Genomic DNA, 21,455 nt, shown 5'->3' on the forward strand with positions numbered 1-21,455 from the left:
CCTCAAGGTAATCATCTGACTTGTGTTCAGAGGCACTGTGTACTTCCTGCAGCTGATTACTTTCCCACTCCTACACTGCATGACAGTCTTCTTATCAACAGGCCTTCCAGGCTGCATTAATCCTTTTGAGATACTGGAGGAGCACTTTTGTCCAGGGCGGGAAAAAAAAAGATCCCCCTTCTGTGTTCCACATCATGACAAATCTACCAGTGTGTGGATTTATCGAAATGCATTTCTTTAATCTCAACATATCAACATGCTTGAAAGTTTTGCTTGAACAGATTAACAATGTACCAAAAAATAGTTAAACCCATAGAAAATCCAATAGAAAAAAAGTTAAATCCATTACAAAGAAGTAGGAGCAGGAACTTTTACTGGTACTGTTTTTAGTATTCTGTCTTGGGATAGTCCTGGAAGACATTAATCTGCTGAAAATTTCTGACTGAAAGAGGAGGAAAGTTTCCAGGTCTCCAGAAAAAGACCATCTGTCTCACTGACCGACTGCATCTGCACAGAAAGGACTATTAAGCTTTAAGGCTCGCTATGAGAAGTGAGCCTTGCCCAGAAATTTCACTGACTGTATTAGGTTCCTCTTATACAAAGAGCACTGAAATGTCACGAGTCAGACATAGGGAATAATTTGGAGAATATTATAACACTAAATTAGGGTGTAGAAGCTCAGTAATGACAGGACTTACTACAGTGCAGTTCTTCCCACAACACTAATGTCAGCGACCTCCTACTTGACTACAGCTTCAGGTTCAGAGCCACTTAGTCCCCAGAGCCATCTCCAAACAGGTTCTCAGAGTATGGCTAAAGGATTTCTGCCAACCCTTTGGCAATATAATCTGTTCAGGGCTCTACTTAAGTTTCAGGACTTGTTCCTCCTCTTTCCCTTTGCCACCAGCTTGTTCTCTGTCCTCACTGCACTTGCCCCCCCCCCCCTTATTTTTGTCAGATCATTTAATTTTGAAGCCTGTTGTGCATAATGGTAAACTCCATTTGAAATAGTGCTAAGCCTTTAACCACAGGTCTTGTAAGGACAGATAGACAGGGGGTTGAGTCTTCAAATATATGACGCCTAGAATATGAGATGTGATTGGCCTTTGCCAGAGCAGAGCTGCATTTCACAGGCATGACAAATATTTTCTGTTTCAGCCAAATGAGGGAATCCCTCATGACTTCCTCCTTCCAACAGAAGAAAATCCACTGGAATAACAAAATTGGCTAACTGTCTGAATTAAAAAGGTTAACAATAATTAAGCACAGGAATAGTCCCACTGACATCCACACAATTAAGGGAGCATCTGCACCTAGGTTTGCAGGATTATGACAGTATCTCAGGCTGCTTCTATTAACGGGGAACAACTCCCATTAAATAGATTGGTTGCAGGTCAATGCCTTAAAACCTTTTCTTCTGCAATGTGTTAACTTCTTCTTTGCCAATGATAATGATCAAACACATCAAACATAATGACCAAACAGCCAAAATAGTCCTGCAAACACTTACATACATAAAACATACTGAACATAGAGCTTAACTATTACTGACATGAATAGCTCCATTCCTACATCAGAATTTTATACAGTATTAAGTATAAAAAAAATCCCATGAACTGGGTACATACTCAACATGGAAATGAGCAAAAAATATATAGGATAAGGTGTTACAACATATTTTTCCCCTTTTTTGCAACTGTATTCTAATTTCAGTAATGACACCAGACTTCAGACTACTTCTGTAGCATATCTGACAAAACTACAAAGCTTTGCTGAAATGAGACATCAGAACACAAAGTTCTATCAGCAAATCCTTCCTGCAAAATATCAAGATACAGAGTTTTGATGTGAATCGTTGGTGTGAATATTGGCACAGAATGGTTAATACCATGGCAATTGTTTATAGTGAAAAATGTATAAATAGAATCACACAGACACATTGAAAAGAATATGTTCATCACATAACTAAGTGGATTTTAGCGCCTGTGATACTTCAATGTTTAGTTCATTTAAGGCATTATCCTGAGAATGCCTGAAAGCCAGAGGAGCAGAGCTTTGGAACCGATGTGCCTGCAGCACTGGGCATTATGTTAAGAACAGAATTATTCTTTCTGTTCTCTCTCTGCCCTTTAGATCACTCTTTTATTATTTTACTTAGCCTACTCATGCTAATTCCTTTCTCCTGTACCGGTGTCTACAGATATTCCTGTCTAACTTGTCTTTCTAGCACTTCGTGCATTACCAATTTACATTTAACTGCCCTCACATACACATGACTTCAGTGAACCACAGGTCCCAGGGACACCGTGGTAACTAGAGGGGTAGGTAACACAGGGATCAGGCACAGCAGGCTTTGAAGCCAGCTGTCTCTGATCCTTAGTGCAGACTTCAAAGCCTGCTGGCTGCCTCCCTGCTCAGGGGAAAGGCACCTGGCCTCTCTGAAATCGGTTTTGTGGCACTTCTGCTCCTACATGTGTTATTACGAGCTCCCACAATCACGTTGCAAAAAGGCCCCGGCTCAGAGGAGCGTCTCCAGCTCTTCAGGAACGTCGCTCCAGCCAGGCCACAGGATCCCCGTCCCACAGCCCGATAACATCCTCTGAGTGAAGAAGGGCCCGGTTGTCTGGCCCTGCCTCCTCCGCGTGGTATCAGCCCACCCTTCCGCGGCCCCGGCGCGGCCGCTGACCCCGGCCCACGCGGGTCCGGCGCGACACGGCGGCGCGTCGCCGTCTCCTCGAGGGGCGAAGTGGGGCGAGGGCGCGGGTCGCCCGGGCGGGACGCCTCGGCCGCCAGGGCCGGGCCTGGGGCCGTCTCCCCTGCGGCGGGGCCAGGCGAGGCGAGGCGCGGCGCGGCGCAGGGCCGTGGCGAGCCGGGCCGCCCCGCGGCCGCGGGGTGTCGCCCTCGCAGCGGGCAGGGCGGCGGCGGGCGCCACCTCAGAGCCGGGGGCCGCCGGCCCGCGGAGCCCAGCGCGGCGGCGGAGGGGCGCTTGGCGGGCGCAGACGGTAGGGCTCTCCCCTGCCCCCGGGACGGCTCCGCGGGGAGGGAGGAGGCACAGGTGAGCGGGACGGCGGCGCCGCCACGCCGAGGCGCTACGCACCCAGCGGCGCCCTCGCGAAATGGCCGCTCGGGGGCGGCCGGCGGCGGCTGGGCGAGGCCCCGCGCAACAGGTGGGTGCGGGCCGCGCCGCGGCGTCGCCGCAGCCCCGCGCGGTGAAGGCGCTCGCACCGTCGTGAGTAGCCCGTGCCCCCCGACCCAGGCGGTTTGGTGCGCGTTTCCTTGTTTCGGCTCCGCACGGGGTCCGCGGAGGGACCCCTGCGGTTCCCCTGGGGTCTCTGGGATGGCGCCTCGATCCAGGAGCCTGCCTGCGAGCTTTTAATTGCACGTTTGGGGTGTAAAGGAAGGGCCTTAACGCGCTCGTTGCAACTTTTAAGGCAGCGTCTGATGAGACATGGGAATCTGGCTGGAAGTCATCCTTCCTGTTGTTGACATCACCTGAAAACTCGGCTGAAAATATTTCCACTAGTTTACTGCAGGCATCAGCTTCCCCCGAGGACGTAACGCCTTGTGAGTATACGCTGAGCTGCAGCTAGAGCTGTCTGTTTTCAGAAACGCATGGCTAGAGCATGTAATTGTTCTGCGGTGTTCTTCTTATTGCGAGCGCTAACACAGGGTAAGGCTTACCGTGCCCTAGGGTATTGCGTACGTTAAAGCATAAACTGTAGGCAGCACTCTGTTTCTTCTTAAAAGCGTAACCAATATCTTCTTATTTTTCTAATTATTTGTGAATTGATCATTTGGATTTGTGTGTGGTATTTCCAGAATGCCTATGCCTGAAAGGACGTATTGTTTGCTAGAGAATTCCTTTCATTCTTGGGAAAAGCATTGAAAAGTGTGGACTGCAAAATGAGTTAAATAAGTGTCCTATTGGCAGGTGGATCAGTGAATCATACCTGCATGAGCTTTTAAAATGAAGACAGAGCTTTTTAAATGAAGTTTAAAAGACCTACCAAATTTTAAAGCTACTTCTGCTGTGAAGATCTGTAAATCAGTCTCTGTTCAAAGAAGGAAAAATGTATCAAAGACTAAATTCTCGTGCAGCATTAGATGTGGTCCAGATCCTTCAGTAGGATTGTTTGAGTGTATGCCTTGCCCTTGAGGAGCACGGTATTCACTTAAGGTGTTTGCTTTTGACATGATATGTCCAGGTGTGCAGATAGTTCTGTAACAAGTTATTTTGGCAGGCTCAAGTTTCAGGTATTGCCTAATTTTCATTCTCTAGATATTCAGAAAACAAAGGGTTTCTGGGAATGTATGATTATGTGTTAGATCCTTCAGTTGTGATGCAGGCAGCAAAAGAGGACATAGCCTAATGAAGTTAATTCGAAGTTTAATAATCTTAATTTCTGAGCAGGAAATACCAGTTACAGTCACTGAATGTACCAAAAGTATTGTTGGCTAGCTACATAAGTTACTCAGTACCTACCTTCAGTAGACTGCAGTGAGAGCTTAAGGTATATATAAATCCTTATCTGGATGCTTGGTATTTAGGTGATGTATACCTCTGTGTGTCAGTCTATTGGTTTGAGGAGAACGAATGGGAATTCACAGGAACAGTGGTGCTCTCATTGCTTCTGTCCCTCGTTTGTTTGTTTGTTTGTTTGAAAAGAAACTTTAATCAAATTCAGAAGTAGCTCAGTAATAGGACCTGATAGGATCCTACTTCTTGGTATCTACCCAGCTTTGTCAGCCTCACATGGGAGACTGGCTTTGAACCTTAGAAGTGAAATTATCAGTAAATGATCACAGAATGGTTGAGGTTGGAAGGGACCTCTGGAGATCAGCTAGTCCAACCCCCCTGCTCAAGCAGGGTCACCTCCCCTGCACATCACAGCAAAAGTAAAATGATCAGCCTCCTTTTTATCCAGGTACTTTTTGTTAGGCTTTTTGCAAAGATCTTTTCTTTCTTGGGGCAAAGAAACTGTGTGAAACTGGCTCCATAAATGTAGCTCCATTGTATGTTGATATAATGTAGATGTAGCACCTGGCTTGGGATCGTAGTCTATTACAGATGACAGATTCTGGAATTTGCATTATCAAACTTACGATGTCCTTGGACTTGATGATATCCTAATAAATTGGGTCTTGTAGGGTATGGTAATGGATAATTAAGTCTTGAGCTATATTCCTCCATTTGTCTTCAGCTTCTTCTTTGGCTTTGCCAGTGAGTTATTTTGTGATGTAACAAAAAACCCTACTGTCTCTTACTTTCTAAATCTGTACAATAGGACTAACAATATTTATCTGTTTGGATAGGTGGTGTAGCAACAAGTGTTTGTAAAGCACTTTTAGGTTCTTAGATTAAGTATACCACCTGACAACTATGTTTTATTTGTTTGTTCTCATTAGTTTCAGATTTTCAATTCTTCTTTTTCCATCAACAGTTAGAACTTCAGATGAACTTCCAGGGAACTCAGAGTCCTATCTTTCCTTAGAGATACATCAGTGTAACATGTCACTAGAGGAAGTATTTTATTTAAAATATGGTACCATTTTATTTAAAATGAGGTACCATATTTCACAAGTAAGGTTGGCCTAGGGAGATATTTATAAAAGACATAAATGAATTATAATTGCTTTGGGCAAATAAAAAATGGAAAAAAGTCATTTCAGTTCTTTTTGTTTGCTAGGGAATGAAGTATGTGTCTTCTTTAAAAATTATCTGTCCAGCCAGAAATAGAAGCCAGAACTGCACTTTGGAAGAAGCTCAGTCAGTAACAGTATAGCAAGGGGCTAACTCCCTTCCCCTGCAATTCTTCAAGTTTGCTCAGCTGCCTCCAAAATATCTTGGGCATTAATGATACCAAACAAAAGGAATGTTTCCTGAATTGTCTCCTTTTACTATGTACTTTGGTGTTCAAAGGCTTATAATATTTCTAATGATTAGCAGAGGCAGAAATTATTAATAGTGGAAAACCCTTGGTAGCACATTATAGTGCATTGTGTTCTGAGTGCCTTCACAGGTTGCCCTCCAAAAGTAGAACACCTTAGGGGAGAAAAAATATACTTTTTCAGCCACCAGTTAAATGAGGAGTGTATTTTTTAAGGTGACTATGATTTTAGCATCTCACTGAGAAATTTAATCTAGATACTGTGTTGAAATTGGACCATACACATCCTAACACATCAAGCAAAAAATACCTTGATTTCTGCCTTTTCGAGTTAATACAAATAATTATGTGTGGGCCAGTTGCCATAGGCCTTACAACATTGATGGAGTGTCTTTAAAATTCATATTCAAGTTCAAATGTATTCATTACAGGAATTAACATTTTATGTATTATGCAATGATACGTAGTGGGAAGGAAAATAAGCATGAACTTTGACTCTAGCTTTATTTTCTACCTACTGTAAATGAAACAGTTTTTGATGGATAGCTAATAATGTGTTTCTTGGTACCCAGTACTATTAGTTAGGTGGAATTCAAACAAGAGGTGAATTTTGCTTTAAACTGTAGTTCATCAGATTTCATTAGTCCCAAAGCATTATTTCAGCCTGAGACCTTCTAGCTCTGGTAATATCATGAGACAACCCTTGTTCCTGGCTCTGAGTTCCTGCACTTAAATTGTCTAAGTTTTGTATGTTTTTAGATGGATTGATGAAAAGGGCTATTTTAATGACAGTGTTATTGTTGCCATCTATGCTTACCCAGTCCTGAATTATGAGTATAGCTTGTAAATGTTTCAATTTAAGCATTGATTTTTAAACCAATAAAAATCCATTTTTTCCAGTTCTTTTTCTCATTAGCAATGGTAGGGGAAAGCCTCTTCTCTGTCTTGCTGTGACCTTTCACTGAGTTATATGTAGTGGCTTCTTTCTAAACTTTTTCTTCTCCTCTTACTGTGTTTGGCTTATCTCATGATATCCAAAAGAATATTAGGTTTGGGAAGATAGGTTTTTGAAAGTTAGAAAGAGCGAGAGTAAACAGGTGTGAATTCTTGCCTTATTCATTGTATAACTTTCAATTTCTGCAGAAATGCAGATGTTAGGATGGTCTTAATGTACTGCTTCCTGGGAGGATGTGGTTGTATATACCCCAGTGATGCTCTGCAGGTGATAGTAGTCTGGCCATACAGATATTTTCACCAGGAGGCCAGGTCTTTTGTGTTCTTTGTTTTCTTGAAGTCTAACATGAGCTCTTGAGGTCTGATTGCAGCTGTGCAGGTACTTGGAGTGGTGCAGGGGAGGTTAATGTTGGTATGCAATGGTTTGATACCAGGGTGAAGAACGCTCTCAAAAAAAAAAGTCAGTGAGGAAATTAATAAATCTCTATTGAGGACATATTTTTGAGAAGTGTGTGATAAATGAAGCATAAGGCTACACATCGTTTTCTAGGTTAAAATAAATTTACCCGGTACTGCTAATCATCAGTCCTGTGTGCTGAATGAAGAAGATGTCCCATGGAAACAATCCCATTGTGATCAATGAATATACATTGGGTAGCCTAATTAATACCGCACCAACAGCTGGAATTCTTGCCTTGTCCAGCTGTGGAGAGGATGCCTTGGTAGCCTTGGTGATGCACTTTTAATGCAGCATTGTGTGCATGACTGGAGACTAGCATCATGCTGTGGTGCCTAGTTGTAGATTGTTGTCTTGTTCTTGCACCATTTTACGTTTTTCCTGTAGGTCTTCACCAGTGATCCTGCCTTGTATTGCATGAAATTCAAGGTCCTTGTAATCACCACCCCGGCATAGCTGTGCTATCTGTCACATGAGTGTGCTGCTGGGGAGCAGCTCTCCGGCACCGGGGAGATTTGAGCTGAAAGGTCTCGGATTGGAGGCGGGCTCTGTAACCCTGCTGGGGAAACTGGGGACGAGATTCAGGCATACCCATGGGAAGTGGGGGTGAAAGCAGAGTGTGACAGTTGTTGTGGTGCTGGGCTTGGGGACAGAACGTGTTGGGGCTGTGGAACGGCTGGAGTGTGATGTGCTGAGCGTGGGCACCCAAATGGCTCTGCTCTAATCCTGAGGAAAAGCATATGTGGCACTAAGCCAAGAAAGCCTAGGCTTTTTGCTGTCTGTTGTGATCAAAAGCACATAGTTGGAGTACTCTTCAAATCATCAAATCACAATCCTTCAAATTGTGATTTAAAATGAGCTTCTTCTAAGAGTTTGTTCCTTACTTTGCCTTTCTCTCTCATGACTTGCTTTGTTCCCCATGTAAACAACATCCCCCCCCTTTTTTTTTTTTTTTTTGAAATGAGCCACTGAAGAGAAAATTTTTGTGTCAGTGATCTGGCATGGAGATAGATGAATGCCTTTTCATCTGCATCACAGAAGATGCATTTGGATTTGATGGAAGTGAATTCCGTAAAGGTGTACATCATTGTGTCTGCATTGCAGCGGGATCATTTTCTTTTCTGGTTTGAGATGCCAATTGCTTTGAGCCAGGATCAAGAATATTTTCTGGTACAGTGTTGAAAATTTGGTTTTATCAGCGTCTGCAGTGTGACAGCTAAGCAAGACCTGTTGCTAGTCTGTTTATATTGTACTGATCACCTCTGAGTCAGAATCCCTTAGATTGTCACAGATGGGTCAGTTTCTGAGGAAAGTGCCAGCTTTGTAAAAAGCACTGTAAATGTATGGTTGCTATACATATCACTTAATATTTGAGTGATTTTTGATAGTAATTGCGGGGAATCATTTTAGGTATGTTTTACTTTACTGAGAGTTTGATGTCTATACATGTGCCACAGTTGCAGAAATTGCAGCTAATTCAGAATTCTGAGCACAACATGATCTTTTTACCATATCACTGCTCTCCAATATCAGTGGGTCAGCAATTTCACTAGTATCTGCAAAGCATACCCATTACTTAAGTCAGTTCATTAACGTGTTGTAAAGCCTATATAGGAGTAATTTTACTTGATTTTCTTTCTGACCACTTTTATTATTAGGCTGTGACAGGCTGAAGTGTTCTGAGAGGGAGTTGTCTTTCTTATGGCTGTGGAATTATCAGCCTGCCATTTGCAGTTTTTCATTGACATTATTTCCCTGTTTTAAATCCCAATTTTAAAACTACAGCACTTGTTTATAATTTTGTCTTTTCCAGACTATATAGCAGCCTCTGAATTTTTACAAGTGCATTTTTTTATAGCTTTCCACACCTTTTATATGAAATAGGGCTGTGTGCTGTCTCGCTCTTTGTAAGTAGGTGTAATATTATAATAATTATTACTATAGATATAATTATTATAATTATATATAATAATAATATTATTACATTATATATAATAATATATAACAATTATATATAATATTATAATAATATATTATTATATATTGATCTTAAATCTTTCCATTCTTCCTCTTTCATTAATACTGTGATATAGATTTGGCCTTTGACTAGCCCCCAAGATGTAAAATTTGCTTGTATGGAAGCACAAAGAGTTTGGATTGATTTCTGTTGGCAACAATACTGCTGGAGTGGAGAATAGAGCTGTCTTTAATAGTATGTTTTTCATTGAACAGTACCTGACGATTGAGTTGCAGGCAGATTTTATAGCAGCTGTTTCCAACCAGCTTGTTTTTTTTTTTTTCATTTCAGAGTTTGAAGATAGTTATGAAACAGAAGAATAAATGTTATGCTTTAACATGTAGTGTTGTTACCATTTTTGCGTGCTGTCATATGATGCCCTTCAGGTAAATATGGAACAGTCATATGGTGCCCCAAAAACTCATGTAGTATGGTAAAAGCTCAGAGGCAAGAAGTAGTCACAATTTTTTTTCCCTCCCACTCTGGTGTGAGACTGCTTGTATAACTGGTTCCTTCACGGATTCAAATTCTCTTAGACATGCAAAAATTCAGTCTCTGCACTTGGTGGGGTAATATCCATTGTTATGTCAGATGCTCTCCAGCAAACAGATTGTGGAGGATCACGCTACAGCCTTGGAAAAGATCAACTTGCTTCAGCACAGGAAACTGTACCCCAATTTTAATGTAAGGTGCTTTCTTCCAGGCACGTGCTAGTTTCTTCCACAAACAGCTGTTTAATATGGATGAGTGCCCTGCTTCATCAGCTGCAGTGGTGTAACTATGGCTTAAGTCTATCAATAGGAAAGGGATACACTTAAAAATGTAGTATGGAGTAAGTTGAACTGTGAAATTAAAGTTCAATATTTTACTACTGAATAATTTTGTGTTGGATACTTTTGTTCCACTTTACTGCTATGCAGCTTCCAGAAACCCAGATATAAGAAATTCTAACCTGGCCTGCACTTGGTGACATTGTGATCCACTTCACTTTCTCTGATGACTTGATGGGTAAGTTAAGATGTCTCTGTACTCTGAAAGGTTTAGTTACGTGTAGGCCAAAAGGTTTAGTTACGTGTAGGCCAAATCCTGCCTGGGCAGGACTGGATTTGGAGTGAGTGAGTGCAGTCGGAAGAGATGGTTGATGTCAGCTGCCTTAGTTATTACACAGCCTCAAAATAAGCAGGACCAAATCTAATTTGTTTAGATTTCTAATAAAATCGCCTCCCAAAACTTACCTAGCAATATAGATGCTTTTGACATAACATTTAGCAGCCTGTTTTTCTAAGCTATCTGTTTCTCTGTATGGCTGTCTTCGTGAGTCAGTTATATTGAGTATTTCAGTCAATTTGAAGGTAGGAAGAGAGCTACATCTCTTGTTTACCAGTAGGACAGGACTGTCCTGTCTCCTGAGATTTCTTTCAGTTCTTCTTGTCCCATGGCCAGCAGCTTAGCAGGTCACCCACCACCAAGCCTTAGTCCAGTAGCTTTCATGAGAGACCGGAGAAAGAGGTGGGTGAAAGGGACATGGCTAAGACTAGCGTAAGAATACCTGTGTGAGGTGAGAGCCTCAAAGGTGGCACATTTTTGTCTCTCTAGCCCATTATTCTGCCTCCAGCAGTGATCAACAGTGGCTGCCCATGGAAGAGTACGGGGAGAGGATAAGCAGGTAGTGCTGCTTCTCCGGGAGGTTCCTGAGCCACAGGCCATGGAAGCTTGGAGAACCACCTGAACCAGAAATGTTTTGTTTTGCATAGCTCTGAGTGGACTGTTCTTTCAGGTGTTTGTCCTGACACTTCTTGAATTTATGTCTAGGAGAACCACAGCTTAAAATGTACAGTATGAGAAACAGAGCCATTTTTTCTCACCTGTTTTGAGCCTGACATTGCTGATTTCATTTGATGTCTTCTAATATTTGTGTAGGTTACTTTTTCTCTACTTAATTGTTCTTCAAGCAGAAGTTGTCTTACTTTTGATTGTGTCTGTTCTCCTTCCTCGAAACTTTCTAGTTTTGCTACATCTTTTCTGAGAAGGGAGGACCAGAGTTACTTACAACATTCAGGATGCAGGTGAACATTTTACACAGTTGAAGAAAGGTGGTTTCAGATTTGTTCTCTGCAGTACTAATTGCTAGTGTTCTCTGTGCTTTTTGACTGATCACGGTGCTGATGCTGATGCTTCTGTAGAACTGTCTATTACAAATCCAAGATCTCATTCCTGAATCATTCAGAGCCCATTATTAGGCATATGAAGTTTAGGTTGTCCCCCCCCCCGATATTGGTCTACATTTAAATTATATTGAATTTCATCTGCCATTTTACTGGCTGGTTATTTGGTGTAATTAAGTTGTTCTTTGTCTCTCTGCACTCAGCACTTGCCTTTATCATGAATAACTTAGTATTATAAGCGAATTTTGTCACCTACCTGTTCTAATCCTTCCCTGTCCCCCTGTAGGGATTCATTAATGGGCATACTGGACATGGTATATTCATAGTGAAGATGGCTGTGGGGCTGCATGGTTAACGTTCCTTCACTATGAAGATCGACTGCTGTTTTCTTGTACCTTTTATTTCCTATCTTCCAATTGTTTCTTTATGTAGGTGAGGACTTTTCCTGTTATCCCATGGCTGTCTAGTTTTATAGTACTGGATACTTTCTTCAGAGACTGCAGTGGATCTTTCAACCTTTGGTGCTTGGCTCCCTTCCTTATCCTCTTTGAGAACAGCATAGTTGCAAGAAGAGAAGAGTAAGCCTGGGTCAGGTGGATTTCTGTAAGAATGTGGGAGGGGTGCTTGGAAGGGAATTGGACCATGTCTCTTGGGGGTGCTCTTAACATGTGTACATGGGGCTTGGACATGAGTTACTGGGACTTGAGGAGAACCTATACATCAGCTAAGTTGTGGTAACAGACTGCATAGAAACCCCCTGCAACTGTAAAGTAATTAGCTTAATTTAAACTTATTCCATGTGTCCAAAAAATTAACATTCATCTGTGACTAGTCTACTTTAGAAGCACATCCTAGCTTACTACCTAAAATTTTGTTTCAGTATGCCGTTTTGGGATTTAGTTTTGGTTGAAGAGTGTCCTGGCTGAATTAGTTTGACAGGTCTCAAAAATAAGCTGTTTGGAGTAAATCACTTCTAATCCATGTTCTTCTTACTACTTTTCAGACTAGGTTGACCGTTTCTACATTTAGGCCTCCTTTGCTTGCTCAGAAGGTATCCATTCCATTTCTCAATGAGAATTACGCTTTGTTTATTTGGAAGCAAGATGGGACCCAGGATGAAAAGTGATTGGCAGAGTTAAAAGATCAGTATGCCTACTTGCATCACGTAGCATGCTGCACCAGTAAATCAAAGAATTGGTAGGTGTAAACTCAGACATGCACTCTTTGGCAAGGTTTTTTAACTTTGGAAAAAATCAGTATTTTTGAAAACTATTTACAAATTTGAAAATGATTATGTGCCTACAGGAGTAACTTAAGTCAAAAAAACAAAACCCAGCTTTTTCTGCCTCTCTCCTATTCCCCCTTATTCCTGCCCCCCCAACATATACACTTGAGAAGTTTAAAATCAGGTTTCTGGCTTGCACACTCCATTACTCTTTCACAGAATCTAGCCTTTAATGTCTAGTAACTGTGTAGACATACAAATGAGGATGCTGTTGCTTCAGTAATTAGAATCATGTAGGTTTTCTTCCTCTCCTTTTTGTTTTTAACCCTCAAAGGGAAAAACTTGGCATGGAAGCTAGAAGCATATTCTATTTGAAATCTAGCATCCAGAACTTAGACATGTGTACTTCCAGCTTTTAAGAATAATTATTTTTGAAATACTATATTAGTATGAATTTGCTTATGTATTGTATGTGGTTTTGTTCACCCAGCACTTGCTGAGCGTACACTTGCTCTGGATGTAATTCCATGGAATGAGCTGGTTTTGAGATTACAGAGGCAAATCAAGAAAACAGATACTGGTGCATTCAGTAGAACTGTTACACAAGACTTTAAAAATAACATTCTAAATGTTTATTTTCCTTCTTCTCATAATTTGAAATGAAAAATCTCTCCTTAGCTGGAGCAAGTGTTGAGCAAATCATTAGGCTGCAGCGCGAAGCTAGTTTCTAGCTTCTAGTCTCTAGCTAGATTTGGCCTCTGTGTGTTCCAGAGACAGAACAAAAAGTATTAGTGAAATGGAAATCTTGCTGTATCTTTAAAGCCTCATGAAACATGCAGTTACTCTTACTTGATAAAAACCTAAATGTACAGTACTCTTCAAGTCAGCCAAGCCAGGGAGGGTCAGCAGAGTATAGTGATACTATGAAGGAATTTCTCATCACATGATTAAAATGCATGATAGTGTTTCATGTTAAGACAGCTGTTTTTCATATCATTCTGTGGCGCTGTGTTCTATCATCCTCTCCAAATTACTAAATTTTTTAAATGCATTAACCATACATCTAATGTCTTAAGTCTGATTTGTTTTTAATAACTTAGCATTTTTAATTTTAACGTGGTGGACAAGCATCTGTGGCATCTGTGCTTTTTATTATACTTAAAAAAAAAAAACACCTCAGCTGATTAGTTCTCATGCTTCAGATTTTGAAGCAATGTACGTGGCTCTTCACATGTCTTTGCTAACAGGCAAGTTTTTCTTGGGCTGTGTATCTCATATCTTAAACTTGCTAGTTCTCCAGACATACATGGTCTGTCAGGAAAAACAGGATGAGGTGAAACTGTTTCTAATGCAAAAGTTAGAAGATTTCACCAACAACCATTAAAAAAGAAACTTCTCTTATGCTCTCTAAATGGAATTTTGAGACCTTGCTTAATTAAAAAGCAAGAACAAAATAATATTAAAATAATTATTCTTTTAACAAAATGTTATTGGTTTATACATGAATAACAGTATTGTCTATAGACAGGTAATTATCCACAACTTGTGTCTAGTAAAATTATAATTAGTTTACAGTATTAAATCTCAAAAGGGTAGATCAGAAAAACAAAACTTTCAGCTAGCCTTTGCTTTATTAGATGGGTGCCTACTGTGCTTTTTTATTTTTTTAATGAATTTTTATGTTGTGTTCTGTAACATTAATGCTGGATCAAAACCTGATTTCCCTACTTGTGTGACTGATCTAATTCCATTCAATGAACCTGTTTACATGAGTATGTCTCAAACAATTTGGCTTTGTATGAAAAACATTCTCCCAGAAGGAGATGTAGTAAGGTTACATTTAATATTTAAAATGAAACAAAATTAAAAAAAAAAAAAAGAAACCAAGGCTTGTGTTTCCTTGTTTCATTGTATAATGAAGTGAAGTCTCATATTCCCTGAAATTAAATCTGTAGCAAAGATGATCTGATATGGCACAATTTTTATAATTCAGCATGCCGGTCTGTGCTGTTGAGACAATGGACTGAGTGTTTTAAGGTGCAGATAGCCTGTCTAAAATAATGTGTGTTGCAAATGAAGTTGATATTCTTTGTCAATGGAGAATATTCAACAGAGAAATATTTGTAAACTCTGTATAATATGTTACAAGTATTTAAAAGGATTGAAGAAGCCTTAGCTTTCTTTTTGTTTACAAATTTGGGCCTGCAATAGGATTGGAAAATTAGAATATGAATATATAATACACTTTTCCTTCTCTTTTTCCCCTTCTTTTTGTATTCCCCTTGTATTGAGCCAGAGAGAAATGGGCAGGCTAACCACATGAAGGAAAAATGGCACCAGAGTATGTCCTCCTTTTCCTTATTTTCCTTAGTTTTCTCTCTCTGTATTATACATTATTGACAACTGATGGTTATGTGGCAGTACAGTACGCTAGATAACGTTTGGTTCGGTCCTGTAGCACTGATACATTAAAACTGTGATGTAATTCTTCTTAATCCTGTTTTAGTAGCCAGAAGTCCAAGGACTGATTGGCATAGTTCAGGAATGTAATTTGATCATGTCTGAAATGCCAAAATGTGTTTTAGCCATATTAGGCGACTGTTGTGGTTTCAGGGTAAAAAAAAAAAAAAGCTCTCAACCATTTGTTTGCTACTCTCTGTCTCATTTTCCCATGCAAAATTCCTCTTAATTTTTTGCCACTTTCAAGAGTTTCTAGACTTACTCTCTTATCCTTGATTTAAGAATTCTCTGTTTCTTTGTTCTGTTCCTTTTCCTTTAGAAATCTCCTATTGTTCTACTAGTTGCCATGTTCTTTACAGCAGTTAATGACAGTGCTTAGTCAGAGCTTGAACACATCAGGTAGTTTAACAAACCTTTAAAACCTTTAAAAAGAGTTTGTGAGAGAACAAAAAAGGATCTGAGCATTTCTCTCATGCTCTTCCACATGGCCTTTATCAGAATGGTGGTTATAACACTTCCTCTGAGGCTTTTTAAAAGCTAGCTGTCTCTGTGTTAGGGATTTTCTTCCTCATCCTCCTCTCTTCCTGCCTTAAGACTTTTATCTTTCTCAGTTTGTGATCTAGTTGTTTTTTTCTGCCTTCGCTTCCATCGTTGTCTCTTTGGGTCTTGGGGCACATTTTTCCATCTCTGACTCCCTTTAGCTTTGTCTGCTCCAACATCAACAGTTCTCAGACTTCTGGGGCTGCAGTTCCAGCTTTGTTAGGCTTGCAGTCCTAGCACCACAGTGCTGTGTTGATAATGCTGCTCTACTGTTCGCCTTGGTAGGAGTGATGGGGGAAGGAATCTCTGTTCTTATCCTACATGACAGGAACTGCCTCCTTCTTTATTTTCCTGGTTTTTTTTTTTTTTTTTTTTTTGCCATTTGCTATATGAATGAAAATGGGATCTGTCCAGAAGGAGTCTCCTAGAATATAAGAGATATAGGGGTGCCGAGCTTCATAAGGGTAGGGAAGCAGAATGCCAGAAGGAAAATCTGCTTCACTTCATATTTCTCTTCAGCAACTGGGCAGTTTTTGTGGGCAGATAATGTGGATATTCTCCGTGGGGTAACACTTTGCACAAGCTGGTTCCTCATAACAGTATGAAGAAGAGTCAGATGTGCTGAAATTTCAAAATGTTTATTAACTATAAAGCAGGTATACTGAATTGTGTGGTCCTTTTTAGTGCTCACGATAGGGCAGAAACATCCATTCTTGGCTGCAGACAAATTAGAAATGTATGGAGATTGTAATGGGTGCAAAAGTAGTGTCACACTCCACAGTTCCTACCAGTGGCTGACCAAGGAGGTGCTTGCAGTAAGAGAACCTGACTTTGCAAAGTTATAGTAGCCTGGCCTGTGAGGTGAAGCCTTTCTGTATTTTACTTTCTTCCAAGCTGTGGGAAAACACCACAAGCAGTAAGAAGCCAAATCTCTTTAAAGCCAGCTTCAGTTCCCAGAGAGAGGGCTTCCAGGGCACAGATGGTCAGGAGAGATCATAGTGCCTGGGTTCCTGCTGGAGCCCATGTGTGTGCTGGGAAAGGGGGAACCAGGGAGCAGTGGGGATAAAATGGGGCATCGTGTACCCTTAGCACTCTGGGCTCCCTGAGAGCTGAAGCTTGTGGGGGCCAGATTTGTGTCCATTCCAAAGCACTTTCTTCTCAATAAGGAAGAAAGGGGGAGGGGAGGAGTGTCCTAAGTACAAATATATGTAGTTTCTGTTCAGCTGATGAACCTGTGACTTCTTGTGCAGAGCCATTAGGACAGAGTCTTCAATGGGAGCTGAGATGCTATCCTGTTAGGAGGAGCAGCTTCAGGAAAATCAGTGTCTGTGCTAAAGACTCTTAATCACCTAAAATGCTTGCTTGTTAGTGAAGTTACTTTTATCTGTGCTAAGAGCTTGCTTGTACAGGAGATTTTTATTTTACCTGAGCACGTATCACATTTCAGTGCAGCAGATGGCATGTGTCCGAAAAACGCCCTTTAGTAAGAGAATAAACGTTGTGAAAATGCACACTAACCCATCAGTATTTTCTTTGGTCCTTTTTAACATCACCTGAAATGCAACCTTATGCAATGCTCAGTATAGTCACCTGATGCAAGACCTAAGCTCTTGTGATATCTACTTTCTTCTGTTCATATGCTTGTACAGCTGGTGAGATTGTTAAGAGATACATGGAAGAGCATATGGGTTTTGAGGTAGATTGTGTTTGGTTGAGCTGTAACCTGTATTGAGAGGTTATGTAAGATTAACTTCAGTTACTTTGCCTGAAAGTACCTTCTGTCAACACACAGCTTTTTAAAATTAATTAATTGAGATCTTAGTTTGCACTAGAAGTAATCTTCCAGAGAACCGGAACATGTGATTTTTGTTTATTTTGAGCTTGGTGTAGAGGCATTCCTAATTAGTCAAATGCTGAGCTGAAGGTAGCAGACTGTTGCTCTGTGCTGCCTTACCCTGCCAGAGCAACTGAGGAAGCACAGTTTGGAAAGTGGGCTAGTTGATAGGTTGGAACAAAAGAGCTCTGGGGTGGGGAGCCGTAAGTCATGCTCTTGTTACTCGCCTGTGATTCCTACTGCTGCTTGCCAGCATGGGTAGTTTTCTGCAGAACTTGCAGAGAATTTAGCAAGTATTGAAGAGTGCATAGAGGGTGCCCACAGAGAGCTGCTTCAACTTTGTCTGCCATGAGATCAGTCAATGGCATCAGGATTTCCAAAGCACTGTGTGCCATGACTGCTTAGAGACTACCCACAAACCTCACTATAGAGATACTGTTGTGGAAGGCAGGTTGACTATTTGTCAGCTTGAGAAATCCAGAGAAAAGAGCTCTACTGCTGAACATCAGCTGTTTCATAGCCTTACAGCTTCATGGGAGATTTAGACTACTTTTTACAGGTATTGTTTCTTATGATAGTCTTCCTTCTGTGAGGAGCTTGGAGCATGTCTTGGTATTTAACTCATCCTGTCCCTGACCACTTGCTGATAATGGTAGAGCATTACTTCAGACGTCTTCCACTTATATTCTTTAATTACCTAGGGTAAAGTTAAGCTGTCCCTTTCTGTTTGAAGCATCCAGTGAGAAAGGCTTCAGAAAACCTTCAGCCTGATACAGGCTATGAAGAACAGGCATATATTCCCTCTCTGTAGTTTGCAAGTCTTGTCCGTGTGCCCTGTCAGACTTTCTGAAAGTCCATGTTTCTCCTTGCTCATGCAACCACCCTGACGGGTGATTTGCTACATCAATGCAAGCTATCCACTGACTCTTCAAAAATAGTCAACTGGTATTGCAGGTAGTAATGGCAGTTAATCTCTGTGCAGACAACAATTCTTATGGTGGTGTTCTGCCTCTGCAGCTTTAGGGGTAGGCCCCGTTTGTTCCATTCTTCTGCTTCTTTGCATTAGCTGTGTTATCTTTTTGTTTCAGAAAAGATACAGAAACCTTAGGAGTTACAGATCCAAATCTAGCCCCATGTACTGCAATAAGGGTGTGTGCAGTACCATTTAGAACTTACTGTGGTTACGGCACTCACTCTTAGGTTGTTTAGGCTGACACATTTAAAAACCTCACTGACAAAATTAATGGATAAGAGGAGCAGATTCAAGGAGTTTTAGACTACTGCCCCTGTTTTAGGCTACCCAGTTTATATCTTAACAAGATTTTATATCTTGTTAAGTATCAATGAGAGAATCCTGTGGCATAACTCTGAGCATCAGAGCGTTGCATCCTTGGATGTGAACAAAACAGTTCATGAGGAAAATACTTCTAGCAGGTGTGTTAAAGTAGGATGGATTCATTTTTTTGCTGCAGAGAAACTGCCACACTTTAGGTAGGGCTGGGTATTTTCAGATGCATTTGGAAGAGAATATTCCTGTTCCCAGTCTGCATGTTTCCATTCTTTTGTTGGAAGGTTTTTTTTCCCTCAGTTCAAGAAGTGGAAGGAAACTTGACTGTGCTCCCTAATCTGCTGCAGTGCAAAATCAACTAAGTTTGTTTATACACTCCTTCATCTGTGGCTTCAGCCAGCCACATTTTTACTGGCATGGGTGAGGAGTCCAGAGGTCAAAGGGCCAACCTGAACATGGCAGTGTTTGAAATTCAGGCCATCGCTTGCCCAGCTCAGCCACATGGTCAGATCTAAGTGGGAGCACCTGTATGTTCTCTTCCACTGGCTCAGTCTGAGAGTATTGCAGCCTTCGGCCAAGAGGCAATAATACGTAAACAGTTGCAGCCATTTTCAAAGAATAATGTCTTTTGGCCCTATGAGAAACAAACTTACTCAGTGCAACCTCTTCATGTCAACATAACAATAAATGTGCAAGTAACAAATTACAAACCTTTAATGAATGCTTAGTTAGTAAGTAGGCAATGTCTTTCAGTGGACCAGATGAAAGAACTTTACACAAAATATGTAATTAAGTGTCTTTTCCCATTTTGTACTGTTTCTCCTTCAATAGTTAAACAAGCCAGACTGAATTAAGGGAGTGGAGTAGTTCAGGTTATTTATATGGAACACTTTGGTCGGGTGCTTGTTTATCTGATGACCGTGTCTTTGTTTTGTCATGAGAATAAATGGTTGAATACATCTTTTCCAGTCTCTGATTTCTAAGATAGCTACTAAGCTATCCTTAGATATTCATCTTTATGCATAACTAAAAATCATACATCTGTATTGTATAAGTCACTGAATATATTTTAGAAGGATACTTAGTTTCTTTTTAATGTTTCATATTAATGCATTATATATATCTCTACATTTGAATGCTCTATATCTTAAAAGGAGTTAATGTACCCATACCTTAACGCTCTGTAGTGCTTAAAAAGGATATTCTATCTCTTTTTTTGGTTGAAAAATCATTGCAGCTTTTGCAATCCACAGTGCTCCATTAGGCAAGATCATATTTAGGCTGTACAGTCCATAAAAACTGCAGATAATGGGTACACAGATGGCTTGATTTAAGACTGGTTTCATAGGTATGCCAAAAAGATGAAAAGCAAGGGGCTGAAGGGGGATGGGAGAGAGATTTGTCTTAAAATAATTCTGTGGACAGTACATGTTTTTGTGGTTTAGAACATTACACAATATCTGGTATCTAAAGTGTTTGAAAATTATGGAGCTGGAAAGGACTGAGGGCTTGGCAAACAGCATCAGCTTTGCTGATCCCATGTACAGAGTGGAACAAGAGTGGGCATGGTGTGGGGCAGGTCAGTGCGGCCTAAGGCCTTTTACGGATAGTTCTTCAAACCTCTGTCAGCAATATTATTCACCCATGTATTGGGACTGTCTTCAGAAACAAATGTGTATTGCATAAACTAAACTTATTCCTGGAGTCTCAGGTTGTAACATCTGAGTCAGCAAATATTAATATAGTCAGCCTAATACATTTTGATGAAGCAAAATCTTGCACCAGAAAACTACTTCTGTCATTATTGTGCAATCTTTCTCAGCCTACAACTTTCTCAGGCTTAATGCGCCCTTCCCCCCCCAAATCTGCAGTTGTAAAAATTCTGCTGTCATGTCACGGCATGTCTTGAGGAAACCTGAGGGGCATTTTTAATGAGAATTAGTTTAGAACTCCTGGCTTGATTTATAAAGAAAAGAAAAATCTTAGAGGCAGTGTGCTCCTACCTGTGAAAATGTTTACGTTCTGCTTAATGATGATATCTGCTTAACTTTCACAGATGCAAGTGGAATAACCAAATGCTTGCCAGTTTTCCACTTAGAAGTATAGACTCTTGCTCTGCTTAAATGCAGTGCAACTCTGTAGAGAGAGAAGTGGAAAAGGTAGAGAAGTAGAGATTTTTGTTCTAAATTTTATAGTAAATAAACACTGAAGACTTCAGCATTGGATGTTTCCTACAAACTTTTCCTGCAGCCTGTCTGTGAGAAATAAAACTGAAAATACTTTATTTTTTTAGCAGTTTGGTCTACTGTCCTTAGGATGTTTTTATAATTTTTACAATAGTGAGCTGGACAAGGCAATATGTCTTTGCTTTTAGTTCCTATTAATCAACCTATGTTAATGTATGCATTTCATTTTTGTGTTTGTTTTCGAGCAAGGTTTTATGTTAGAGCCTCAGAAAGAAGAGACATGTGTAATCTTTCTGCAATTTACGGTATAGAAAACCCCTCCAGCCTGTGCTGAGAATACCTATTACAACAGGTGCCCTAAGACTTACCTACATCACTGTTCAAAGTGCCAAACCTGTTCTCACTAGACATCATTTCTTACCATTCAAGAGCACCACCATC

At 40.6% G+C, this 21,455-nt stretch overlaps 1 protein-coding gene across 2 annotated transcripts in view; it reads left to right on the plus strand.

Moving 5' to 3' along the window:
* The first annotated feature begins 2,900 nt into the window (after nt 1-2,900).
* The window catches only part of ANKRD6 (ankyrin repeat domain 6), a 121,306-nt gene continuing 102,751 nt past the window's right edge, over nt 2,901-21,455 (plus strand). Inside the window, exons 1-2 of one of the 2 annotated variants that reach the window (XM_026093391.2) lie at nt 2,901-3,002; nt 3,432-3,564. The gene's annotated coding sequence lies outside the window, so the exon portion shown is untranslated. Of the gene's footprint in view, nt 3,003-3,036; nt 3,056-3,431; nt 3,565-21,455 lie in introns of those variants that run through there. The other variant, XM_026093393.2, reaches the window with a different exon arrangement.

Source organism: Dromaius novaehollandiae, chromosome 3, assembly GCF_036370855.1.
Source record: "Dromaius novaehollandiae isolate bDroNov1 chromosome 3, bDroNov1.hap1, whole genome shotgun sequence".
NCBI lineage: Eukaryota > Metazoa > Chordata > Aves > Casuariiformes > Dromaiidae > Dromaius > Dromaius novaehollandiae.